Raw genomic sequence first — 13876 nt, 5'->3', positions numbered from 1 at the left:
TGTTATTGCGAAAACAATTAACGAGTGTCAACTGCGAATTTTAGTTATTATTATTGGTTGTATATGTTTATAATTATCCTCCAATGTGTTTTTTAATTTATTTTATTTTTATATATATTTTTTTTTCAGATGTTAGATTATTGAATAATTGTAACTTTTTTCACTTATAAATACTTGTTTCTCGTCAGATAAGCATTTCAATGCATTTTAAGGATTCAAAATCTTTTTTCTTTTCTTCTTCTTTTATTTATTTTGTTTTATTTGCACTTTAATCCTTTGGTTGACACAATGTTTTGAATCTCGTAGCAATGTTTCCAAATTCATGACAAACAATTAAATAAAAAAAATGTTCCAAGATCTAACGATTCGAATCGGTATTGTTGTGTTGATTGTATTATTGATGTAATGTTACTATGTCCGTACTGCAGGCGATTTCAGTATTAAATACGTTCGATTAGTTGGAGATTTTCTTGTTCGGTCTTCGTCGTCGTAGTTATCGTTAACAAAAAATCCAAAAAGGCGCATCATCCGAGCATTTAATGTGCACACCGTGACGAGTTTCCAAGAACTGTCAACTGGATAAATAAACAAATCGCATCTGAGCCAAAAGATAGTCGCTATTGAACACCACTACCCAACGTCGACAACAACACAGACTGGAGCGCTTATGAAGCGCCAGCATAGAAACATTCGAAATCCACAACACAATACAGTCGTTTGGTGGTGGCAAGAGTGCTGTTATCACAGTTACCATTGGAGTATGGCAGTTTCATGTCCTCTCTCTCTTTCTCTCACTCTCTGGGTTCTCATTTGCTCACAAAGAAATTTGAGGGGCACGATGTTTATTTCCTTTGTATTAACATTGAATGAGCATTGAATTGGGTAGTATTTTTAACACTTGTGCTGCCATCTATGGGATAACAAAAGACGAATCAACATCCCCATGTGGAGGCGAAATATATATGTTTGCATTGGTACGTTAGTGAGTGCAGTTCCCCTTATTGCCAGATTGGAATTTATTGCTACAAAAAAAAACATGTAGGGGACATTTATCCACGTTTCCCCTTAGTAAAACAAAACTCGCGTATAAAAGTGGATTCTATTAGAACAGTAAATGATGTTTGTGGAAAGCGGCGTCGAAGTGAATCCCATTCAAAAAATTAAAAAAATTGTACGAAATTATTACGACTATACGAAGTGACACTACACTATCAAATAAAATATCTTGGAACAAGTGACTTTTTCAATTTTGTAAAATTTTCGAATATAATATACGCATATGGCCAAAATAATAAGTAGCGGTGAGGGGGCAACATTGGACACTTTTTGTTTCAAGATTCAGAAAATTGCTTATTTTATTGTATAATTATTGTTTTTTTTTTTTGTATTAAATTACAATAATAGGTACAGGTGTAACCTTTACACTGAATATACAAATAACATACTTTCCATTCTAATATTTTATTACTGTTTTAATGGACAAAGTCAATAGCTGCCTCCTTGGGACAGTTTTGAACAAAGCTTGGCATTTTGCAAAGGCATTGTTTTTTACAGCAATTGTGTTGAAAAATGACTTAAAAACATATATGTTTTATACATAAAGATCAGAAATATATTTATTTACTAAAAAACACATACAATAAATGTTCGAAAATAATGAAATATTAAAAATAAATTAATTTCATCTATCTATATATATAAAAGAGCTTAGTGTTAAGTGAGTGAGTGAGTGACTGACAGATCATCGTCCAGACGAAACGGCTAAAGCTAGAAGCTTGAAATTTTGAGTGTGGGTTGATGTTGGCTGGGTTTTTGGAAATTCGAACTAGAACGGTACGAAAAGTACTAACATGTACCAAAAATGGTACCTTATGTATTAGGCGAACGGGAAGAGGTAGAATTCTGAAATTTGGAATGTGGGTCACTGATGGAAAGTTAGAAAGATTTACAAAAGGGTTTTTGGAAATTCGACCTATAGGTGTACTAAAAGTACTAAACATTACTAAATTTAGTTCTAATCTATATCTATATAAAAATGGAGCAAGAAAAACTGGACCGATTTGACTTAATTTTTCTGTTAGTAGTCTGTAATTGAAGTGGAAAAATTTAATGAAAGAACATTTTGAGAAAAATCCGCGAAAATTTTGCAAAATATATTTTGAAAGATATTAGCATTTCCACACATTTTATATCGAACCTTTATGGTTTCATCTCTTTTTAGTTCTTTTTGGACGTTTTTTGTGCGAAAATGGGCAGCGTATATCTTGTCAAGTAATTGTCAATTATGGAAATTTCTCAAAATATGTTAATTTTCAACAATTAATTTGATTGTCATTGCCTTGAAAAAACTATCTACATCAGGGCTGTCCACACTAATACATTCAAGTTTTGTGATTGTATATGTTTCAAATACAAAATTTTCAAAAGTTCTGTTTCTATGTCATATACTGGGAGAAATTTTGTTAAAATATTATTTTCAAATTTTAAGGAAGAAAAAAATTTAATATTTAATGCAAATATGGTTGTTGATACATTTTCCCATATAAAGATATATTTGTTTCTGCTTTGCCCTTCCGGCTCATATATTTCGACCAGTTCCGAACTAATGTTTGCCAGAAATATCCCAATTTTTTCGGTTAGTGTATAAAAACAAAAAGGAATGAATGACAATTTTGAAAATAATTTTTATTTTCAAAATTTTCTCTTTTATAATTGTATGTGTGAGAAATTTGACACACACCGACATCCCATGGGACCTATTTTGGGCACAGCTGGTATATATTAAATGTATTGGTAACATATTTCGTCTTTTTCTGAACTAATTTTTGCCAAAAATGTCCTATTTTTTCGTTCAGTGTATGAAAACAAAAAGAAATGAATGACAATTTTGAAAATATTTTTTTATTTTCAAATGTTTCTATTTTTATCATTGTGGGTGTGAGAGTTTTGACACACACACTGCTGTCTTAATGTATTGCGTATATATTAAATGTTTTGCATATTAAAACCAGTAAGAAAAGTAGTAAAGTCGGACGGGGCCGACTATATTATACCCTTCACCACTTTGGGTATATTTAACAGACACAAAAATGGATCCATAAACATGTCATTCTGCAACCTATACTCAATTTTTCATTTGGTCAGATATAGAGTTGCTATATATATATATAATGTGAACCGATTTCAATGAGACTTGATAGAGATTAACTTATATTAACTACAGTTCATTGTACAAAATTGTGTGACAATCGGACAAACTTTGGGTATGAAATCTGAACCGATTTTCACGACACTTAACACAAATCATTCTAGACCTAATTCATTACGCTATGCTGTGCAAATCGAAAGATATATTGGGACATTGGTACACCATTTACATTAAATCGTAAAATATATATGGGAGCTATATCTAAATCTGGATCGATTTTCAGGAAACTTGACAACATCAGTCTAGACCTAATTCATTACGCTTTGCCAAATTTCGTGCAAATCGAAAGATATATAGGGACTTTGGTACACCATTTACATTAAATCGAACGAAAATATATATGGGAGCTATATCTAAATCTGGACCGATTTTCAGGAAACTTGACACACATCAGTCTAGGCCTAATTCATTACGCTACGCCAAATTCCGTGCAAATCGGAAGATATATAGGGACTTTGGTACACTATTTACATTGAATCGGACGAAAATATATATGGGAGCTATATCTAAATCTGGACCAATTTTCAGGAAACTTAACACACATCATTCTAGGCCTAATTCAGTACGCTGTGCCAAATTTCGTGCAAATCAAAAGATATATAGGGACTTTGGTACACCATTTACATTAAATCGGGCGAAGATATTATTGCCTTACAGGAAATGCGATAGAAAGGGGCAGGCGTAAGTAAATCAGACGATTACGCCCTGTATTATAGCTGCCATGAAACGAGACATGAATTTGGCTGCGGATTTATGATTAACAGGAGAATAGAAGACCTTGTCTCCAGATTCACTCCAGTAGATGAGCGAATTGCTATAATCAGAAAAAAGAAGAAAGAACAAGAAAAACGTGAGCGTGAGCAAATCGATATGTACAGGAGTCAGAATGAAGTCCGGAAATTTTACTAACGAGTAAAACACCAAACCGAAGGTTTTGGTGCAATCACATCCTCCTGTAGAGATGAAGAAGGAAACCTGGTGACAGATACAGACAGCGTGTTGAGGATCTGGAAGGAGAATTTCGAAAAGCTTCTAGTATCAAATAGTGGCGATGAAGAAGATACCCCAGAACCAATAAGAGATGATGGTATAGAGTGTATACCACCTAGCCAAGATGAAGTCATAAAAGCAATTAATCGGCTCAAGAACAACAAAGCAGCAGGAGCCGATGGGTTACAAGCCGAACTATTCAAGACTGGTGGCCAGATGCTAGTCAGGAGCATGTACCAGCTGATTAGCACAATTCGTTAGATTAATGCATGTCCAATGATTGGAACCTCAGCATCCTGTGTCCCGTGCACAAAAAAGGAGACAAGACGATATGTGCTAACTATAGTGCTATCCAGTGTGCTGTGTGAACGAGTGAAGTCAATGGTCAATGACATCATTGGACCATACCAATGCGGCTTCAGACCTGCAAATCCACCATTGACCAGATTTTCACTCTGCGCCAAATCCTGGAAAAGACCCACGAAAAACACATCGACACATACCACCTATTTGTCGACTATAAAGCCGCATTCGACAGCCCTATCCGTTCAGAGGTGTTTAAAGCCATGTATACGTTCGGCATTCCTGCAAAATTAATACGGCTATGCAGGATAACTTTAAGTGGCACAAGGTCAGCAGTTAAAATAGGAAAGGACCTATCGGAGTCCTTCATTACCGAACGAGGATTCAGACAAGGTGACAGTTCCTCGAGTGACCTTTTTAACATCCTACTGGAAAAGGTCATACGAGACGCAAAGGTGAACAGAAATGACACTCTGTACACCACTGTACGCTGATGGTATCAACGCGAAAGAGGTCCAGTAGACTTGGACCAACTGTGGAACTTGAGAACTACAGGTTCGAGGTAGTTAAAGACTTTATATACCTTGGTACCACCATAAATAAAACGAATGACATCAGTTTTGTGATGGCCAACAGATGCTACTATGGTCTAGGTAAGCAGTTTAGAAACAAGGCCAACTCCCGCCAGACCAAACTCACACTTTACAAGACGCTGATACTACCCGTGCTATTATATGGATCAGAGGCATGAGTACTTGCGCAAGCAGATGAGGCAGCTCTGGGGTGTTTGAGAGAAAAATTCTCCGAAATATCTACGGGCCGATCTGCGTCGACGGTGAATATCGGCGTCGAATAAACCACGAGCTTTACAATTTATACGCGGACATCGACATAGTCAGTCGTATTGAGCTGCAGCGACTACGGTGGCTAGACCATGTTGTGCGGATGAATGAAAATGCCCAGCTCAAAAGGCATATAAAAATGAGCCTACTGATGGTTCCCGTAGAAGGGGAAGACCACGAATTAGATGGAAAGACCAAGTAGAAAACAACATTTTGGAACGTGGTCTTCCAAATTGGTGGACTTGCGCACAAGACCGACGCTCTTGGAAATCTTTTTTAAGCTCGGCTTATGGAACAACCGTTCTGTAACAAGCCAGCTAAGTAAGTAAGTAAGTAGTATATCTAAATCTGAACCGATTTTTCTACTTTTTCAATAGGGTTCGTCCTTGGGCCAAATAAGTGACCTATGCCAAATGTCATCCAATTCGGATCATAAATGCGACCTGTACTTTGTTTACAATTTAACATGGACTGACGGACATGCGTAAATCAACGCAGAAAGTGATTCTATGCATATTTTCAAAAGGAACCATGTGTCTATCTCGTTTCCTTTTGCCTGTTACAAACATATGCACAAAGACATAATACCTTGTACCACAGTGTGGAGAAGGGTATAAAAAATAATGTATATTTCAAATCAAGTAGGGGAGACTGGGGCACCTTCGGCACTTTTTGTTTAGAGCCCTATATCTCAGTACTTATTCAACATATATAAAAACTTTATGGCTGATTATTGTCCTCTGACACTTAATTAAAAAAACTAGAACCAAAAAGATATAAAATTAATATTAGTATTAGTTAAAAATTTTTACAGTTTACAGTCAAATTCGCCGAATGTGCCCTAACCCGGGGTAGCTTCGGCATTTGATGGGGCACATTCGGCACTATAGTCATAGCCTGGTAATTATCATCGCTATCAGTCTGGTTGAAATTCAGATCCTCTAAAGGCTCTATTTGGTTTTAATACGCGACACAATGTTTGAATTTTAGGGCTATATTTTCTAGCGGCGAACGTTGAAATCTCAAGGTCGCACACAAATAGGTTTTTTCTATCGCATTTTCGTCAATACAAGAACGTATAGCCTTATATATGTAATTTCGAACCATATTAAAGGATTATTTTAAAGCACAAACTCAAAACATTTTAAGGAAATAGTATTGCACTATCGGTATATGGCCGAATGTGTGCCCCACTTTAAAATGACTAATTTCACACATAGCACTTCGCTTATCATTAACAAAGCTGCATTCCAAATTTCAGAGGTCTACTTCCAACAGTTCTGCCGTATTAGTTTTTAGTATCACTTTAGGACTAAATTTCAAAAAATATTTCTGCACATCATTCTGTTTGTATTAGCTTAAGTTACATACCAAGTTTCAGACATCTATATCTAACGTATTCATTGCAATATAATATTAGTACTAATTTCCAAAATTGTTTCACACATACCACTTCGCTCCTCTTTAAAAAAAAAAGTGCGTCCCAAATTTAACCATTCCGGGTTTTTATTACCTTTTAGTACGAAATCGCCTTATAACATATATATATATATATATATATATATCCGCTATTTCATGTGCGGAAAGGAAATACAACATAAAAATAATAACATTTCATATGGAAATCGTGAATACTGTATAATTTGTTGTACTATAGTTCTGATCCACCCCTATTCCTACATCTACTCTCCATGCACATAAACACTATTTTCTGAAATATCTTCCATTACACAGTTCAAAAATAGATCACAATTCCAATTGTATGATTTCAAGAATACCTACAGGTTCCACATTTACATCCATTCAGCACTTTTAGAGCACATTATTACACATTTTCAAAACTACCTCAATACAATTTAGCACCAAAACCCCTTCGTTACTTCTTTTTAACTCTCAGTCAATGACCCACACCCCAAATTTTAGGTTTCCAGCTATCTCCGTTACCCAAATCCCAATTTAGTGCAATTTCCCTTCATTCGTACACATAAATTCGAGTATCCAAAGTTGTCTCCATAGCTAAATACTATACTTCAACAGTACTGTAAATTCCAAATCTCAGGATTCAATCCCTATCAATTCAACCAAATCCAAATTGTTCCAAATTTAGAACCATTTAAGCACTTTTAATACTCATAAGTAAGAATTTCTAAAACTACAAGAATCCTACATTTTAACAGTATTCTTAATTCCACAAAAGTTCAAATTGTACCAAATTCAATACTTTTCGAACTCATAAGTGCGAATTTCCAAATGTATCTCAATCTTCTTTCATATAGTAATCGTATGTCCAAATTTAAGAATTTCAGCTCTGTATGTTCACCAAAAACCAAATTTTACCAGATTTGGTACCATTCTGTACTTTTCGTACCCATTTTCCAAACCTATATCAATCCTACACTCCCACAGTAACCTAAGTAGCAACTTTCAGGATTCGAGTTCTACCCGTTCAACAACGCTATCCAACACTACCTCAATCCAGTACTCTAACAGTAATTTTAATTCCAATACAAGTTTTCCATCTTTATCTGTTCACTCAAGTCTAAATTGTAACAAATTAGTACCATTGATTACACATAATTACGAAACTGTTCCATGTCTCTATCCTACACTCCAACAATAATTTTAATTCCAATTTTTAGGATTCTCGTCCTGCCCGTTCACACAAAACAAATTGTACCATATTTAGTACCATTTAGTGCTTTTCGTATCCATAAGTATGTATTTTTTTTTTAAATTCCAAATTTAAATTTGCCATTTCTATACGTTCACTAAAATCTAAATTTTACCAAATTTAGTACACGTAATTACGAATTTTCAAAGGTAGCTGCATATTTCAATTCTGCACTCCAACAGTAATTTTAATTCCAAATTTCAGGATTCCAGCTCCATCTGTTCTGTTTTTCGTATCCATAAGTACGTAATTTGTTTATTTTAATTCCAAATTTAAATTTTCCATCTCTATACGTTCACTCAAATCTAAATTTTACCAAATTTAGTACACGTAATTACGAATTTTAAAAGGTAGCTGCATATCTCAATTCTGCACTCCAACAGTAATTTTAATTCCAAATTTCAGGATTCCAGCTCCATCTGTTCACACAGAAACTAATTGTATCGTAGTTAGTACAATTTAGTACCCATAAGTATGAATTTCCAAAATTATCTCTATCCAAATTTCCAAAGCTATCCTATCACCCAAATGCAAATTGTATCAAATTTAATACACTTAAGTACGATGCCTCCATATCCTAATTCTACAAATTTTATGTTCCCAAACCTATCTGTTCACACGAATACTATTTTTACCATATTTAGTACTGTTCGTACCAATATGTACGAATTTCCTAAACTACCTTAATTCACAATTTGAAGACTCCAGCTCTATCAGTTCTACTAAATTCGACTTGCACCAAATTTAGTACCATTTAGTAGGGGAGACGGGGGGACCTTCGGCATCAGGACATATTCCGCAATGGCGTTTTCGATATGAAGCTCTCATTGTACATCACTGGTTTTGATCCATGGGTATCGAATATCAAAATAAATAATTATCGCATTTTAAATATTATTTTCTTAAATATGTTTTGGGTTTGTCTTTAAAAATAATCCTTTAATATGGTTCCAAATAACATATATACAACAAAACGAGCTTCCATAGACAAAAATGCGACAGAAAAAGCTATTTCTAATGGTGTTTGTTACCATTAGATCCCTGTAGGAAATGTCTATAGAAAATCACTACTGAATTACTATTGACATTGTCACCAATACTATTGACCGACTATACCCAACACCATGCATTTTACTATTGACATTTAACATGTGCTTGTCATTGGAAATAAACTAGTGGCATGGCCAGTAGTAAGTCAGTAGTTTGTAGATATAGACACAGTGTCACATATGTAGACACGGTCAGTAGTTAGTCAATAGTTTGTTGATATAGACATAAGTCACATATGCACTTGTATTTTTTTATAATTTCTTTTGTTCAAATTATTTTCTTCACCAATTAATTATATTAATTATTCAATTACCCTTAATAACTTTAAACTCGCGTTTTTAACAAAATTTCTGTCTATTACCGCCAAAATGATTTCTAATAAAAGAAAAATAAGAAGAAGGATAACCATGCTCATTTGACTGTTAACATAACAAATGATTCTTCTTATTACCTAATATGTAGACAAGTTGTTGAAAATATGGAGACAAAACCCCACATTTCCTTCAGGGATTAAAATAAAATTGAACCTTGAGAGGATCTGAATTCCAGTTAGACTGATAATACCTGGCTATGTCCATGGGTGCAGAATGTGCTACCCGGGTAAAGTTCAGCCAATCTTCAGTCCATATCAACATAGTTTTCGTAGTGGCCTCTCAACCATTACCTTTTGTAGATTTAAACCTAAACAAATGTAAGCATATTTGTTTTTCCAGATCTTCTACTTTAACAAGGCAATACAATATTAATGGTACAGTTTTATTTTTCAACTGTAGATTCATTTGTTTTTCCAGATCTTGGCAATACAATATTAATGGTATTTTATCAACTGTAGATTCATTTGTTGATCTTGGTAAAATTAAATTTTAATAATCATGTAATTTATATGGTAAACAATGCCCACGGTGTATTAGGATTTATAAAACAACGGGCTAAATAATTCTCTGATTCCTACATTACAAAACAACTTTTTACATTTCTTGTCCGACCCATATTAGAATATGGCTCTGTTGTATGGGATCCCCAATATACAATATATTTCGATAAAATTGAATCAGTGCAGAAACAATTTCTACTTTTTGCACTGCGACTACTTCTTACACTAGCAGATTAAAATTAATTCGATTGCCTACATTAAAAAGTAGACGTATTAAGTTCAACACTATGATGGTAATTAGAATAAATGTTCCTTTTCGATCCAGTAGATATTATCCACCATTATACGTAAATTTTCATCGCACAAATTATTCTATGGGAGATCCACATAGTAAAATGTGTATTGATTTCAATTCTGTGTATTCTAACGTAGACTTTTGCATGAATATAAAGCTCGGCAGGGATGGGAAAGTTCGACGAAAAAACAAAAAAAGTGCCGAATGTGCTACAGTCTCCTGTACACCAATAGTAGTTCTAAATCCTATTTCCAGGATTCAATCTCTATACGCTCAACTAAATGCAAATAGAACCAAATTTAGTACCATTCAGTACTTTACATACACCTAAGTACGAATTTCTTAAACCATTTCCATACATCAACACCACTTCCCCAATATGTATTCCATAAAAAAAATTTCAGATTCTAGCTATATATGGGAAATTACAAAAATATTTTTAAATAAAATTTTGTATCACCATGTAGTTCCGATACGGTTGTTGTTGTAGCAACAGAATACATGTCGTTTTGTCATGCATCGTCTGGTTCTGCATCTTCTACCTCCAAATTCAGGAATGCTGCAACTTCAGCGGGTTGCGTCCAAAGTGAATTCGGCGATAGGTGAGTAGGCTTAGCTGGGCAATTGAAGAGGTGCAACGTGTCGTGTGGTCCTAGTCCACATGCCGGACATGTGTTAGGTATCGAGCCGTCAATTCTTGCCCAATATGAATTGAGGCGGTTGCACCATCCTGATCTTAGTTGAGCTAAGACTACTCGTGTTAGCCTTGGCAGCTGCTTCTCCTCAGCTGCGATGGATGGGGGGTGGTCTCCAATTATGGTATTCACTCTATATTGCTCTACTGTCAGAGCGACTGCATCCGTGTGAATATCATTCAGACCTGCTTGATAGGCTTCTTGATCTAGAGGTTCACGCTTGTACCTTTGGACCTCTCTCTCTAGATCATGAAGATCTTTCCTGACGTGCCTGGGTGGGGGAGTCCTGTCCATAAGGCTATGGCAGGGATGTTCCTGACGATAACACCCAAACAGGTACTGCATCGACAACATATAGTTGTGACGATGGACGGGTATGATCTTCGTCTCCTCATGAAGATGGTCCACTGGAGTTATAAGGAGACACCCTGTTGCAGTTCTCAGGGCAGCGTCTGGCAGGTCTGAATATTCTTCCACTGCGTATCACTGACATTCGCGAACCACACTGGCGCCGCATAGCTTACCACTGACCGGCCTATTGCTTTATAAGAGGTCAACAAGGTTTCTTTGTCAGCGCCCCATGTACTGCCGGCTAGCGACTTGAAGACCTTGTTCCTACTTCTCAGCTTATCGCACAAAGCAGTGGCATGCGCGGACGACTTGAAAAGGCTGTCGAACGTTACTCCCAATATCTTGGGGTAATTGGTGGTCGGAATCAATTCTCCATCGACCATTATGTTCAGTGGGAGCTTCATTTCAGCCGTCCATGTGGTAAACAGTGTGGCTGTTGATTTGGTGGTGGATATTTTCATATTCCTCAGATGGAAGTAGTTAACAATATCGGCTATGTAGACGTTTAGCCTCTCACATATATCATCAATAATAGGACCCGACGCCATGATCGTGCAATCATCCGCATACATTACGATCTCTATGCCGTCCGGTGGTTGTGGAATATCAGAAATGTAGAGGTTAAACAGTTCCGGAGATATCATCCCTCCTTGGGGAACTCCCTGTTTCACTCTACGGGGTTTAGACTTCCTGTTTCTGAATTCCACATACGACTGGCGTCCACACATATAGTTGATTATCCAACGTTTCAAACACGGTCGGAGATTTGTCCTCGCTATATCCTCGAACAGCTTGGCATAATTGACGGTATCGAAGGCCTTCGATAGGTCAAGTGCCACCATAACTGTTCGGTTGCACGGCCTGTTCTGGTTGAGTCCTCTGCTAATATGTGTGGAAATGGCGTGTAATGCTGTTGTTGTACTATGCATCTTACGGAATCCATGTTGGTGTTGGGCAACTGGAAAACTGCTTCTCAACGATGGGAGGAGTAGCGCCTCAAGTGTCTTCGCTACCGGCGCAAAGAGTGAAATCGGCCTGTACGATTCACCCCTGCTGGCATCCTTGCCTGGCTTCAGTAGCGGGACCACCCTGCCTATTTTCCAGGCTTCAGGAACTATGTGGGTGGTTAAAGACAAGTTGAGGGCTGATGTTAGGTACTCAACTCCAGGTTCATCCAGCTGCTTTAGCATTACCATGGAAATTCCGTCCGGGCCCAACGCTTTGGATGACTTAGCGTTATTAACAGGGATGGTCCGTGTGACGAATTTTTAGGTTTTCGGCTGTCAAAAAGGTGTAAACGTCGAAAACGTCATATACCAGTATAAAATGTAATAAACGTAGTAAACGACATTTATATCAATATTATCAGCATATACAGTTATTTTCAAGAATATATATTATTTTTACATATATCTGACTATTCCTTACTAGAACTGATTAAAATTTCCAAATTTTTTTGAGAAGAAAATTTTGAAATTTTATATAGATTTGAGTAAAACATGCGTAATTCCCAAATTTTTTAATGGAAATAGCTATTTTGTCAAAAACCTAATGGATTTAGGTAGGTTTCCGACGTTTCTGACGTATGTATTATACGTCGGAAATGTATGTCATTTACGTCACTGTTTCTGACAGGCCATCTCTGGTTATTAATGACATCTGCAACATCCTCCTTCGTAAATTGTGGTGGTTCCTCCTCAGCTCGGAGTGCCCTTATGCGACGTAGCACACTCCTTTTCACCCTGTCACTCTCGGGGTGCTCTATGAACTGCCGGTTAAAATAACTCGCGCACCTCTTCGGGTCTGTTACAGTTACGTCGTTAAATGTAACAGCCGTTCTGTCATCTTTCCTTCCAGGATTCGAGAGTGACTTAACCGTTGCCCACAATTTACTTGTTCCGGTGGCAATGTTGCATTGCTTCAGGTGGTCTAGCCACTTTTTCCTTTTGTGCTCGCATACTAATCTGTTGACTTCAAGGGTAAGCTCTCGCAACCTTGGGTCTTCAGGAGTAGTACGACGGAGCTCATCACGCTCATTAGCCAATACCGTTGCTTCTGCTGGGAAGTTAGGTCTTACTTCGGGTATTCGACCAGCAGGAGCAGTAGCGATGATTTTACGGAAATTCCTCTCAGCTACCCGTGGATCTGAAGGAGTGGACAGCTCTCTGAAGCGGTGATTGGTAAACTCTCTGAAGCCAGGCCAATCAGCTTTCCCATGGTTCAGGAAAGTACGGCTTTCAGAGGTTATGAAGTCTGGTGGTCTGTTTACGGAGACGATGATCGGAAGGTGGTCTGAGCCTAGTGAAACGACGGGTTGCCAGGTTACGTCAATTATCAGACCCTGTGCCACAATGGTGATGTCTGGCGAGCTGCGGGAATCTCCTCTTATCCTCGTGGGGCATCCTCATTAACCGTGCATCAATTTGCTCAGCCAGCGCTGTACCCCTCTGGTCATTACATAGGACGGAATGCCATAATTCATGGTGGGCATTGAAATCCCCTAGTACCAGGCGGTTATTACCTTCTAAAAGCGGACTGATATCCGGTAAATAACGCGGTGTACAGCTATTCATCGGCGGTATATAAACATTGAGCAC

Source organism: Musca vetustissima, unplaced genomic scaffold (genome assembly GCF_032173495.1).
Source record: "Musca vetustissima isolate MV318-11 ecotype Yass unplaced genomic scaffold, APGP_CSIRO_Mvet_v1 utg4044, whole genome shotgun sequence".
NCBI lineage: Eukaryota > Metazoa > Arthropoda > Insecta > Diptera > Muscidae > Musca > Musca vetustissima.
This window is presented reverse-complemented; position numbering follows the sequence as displayed.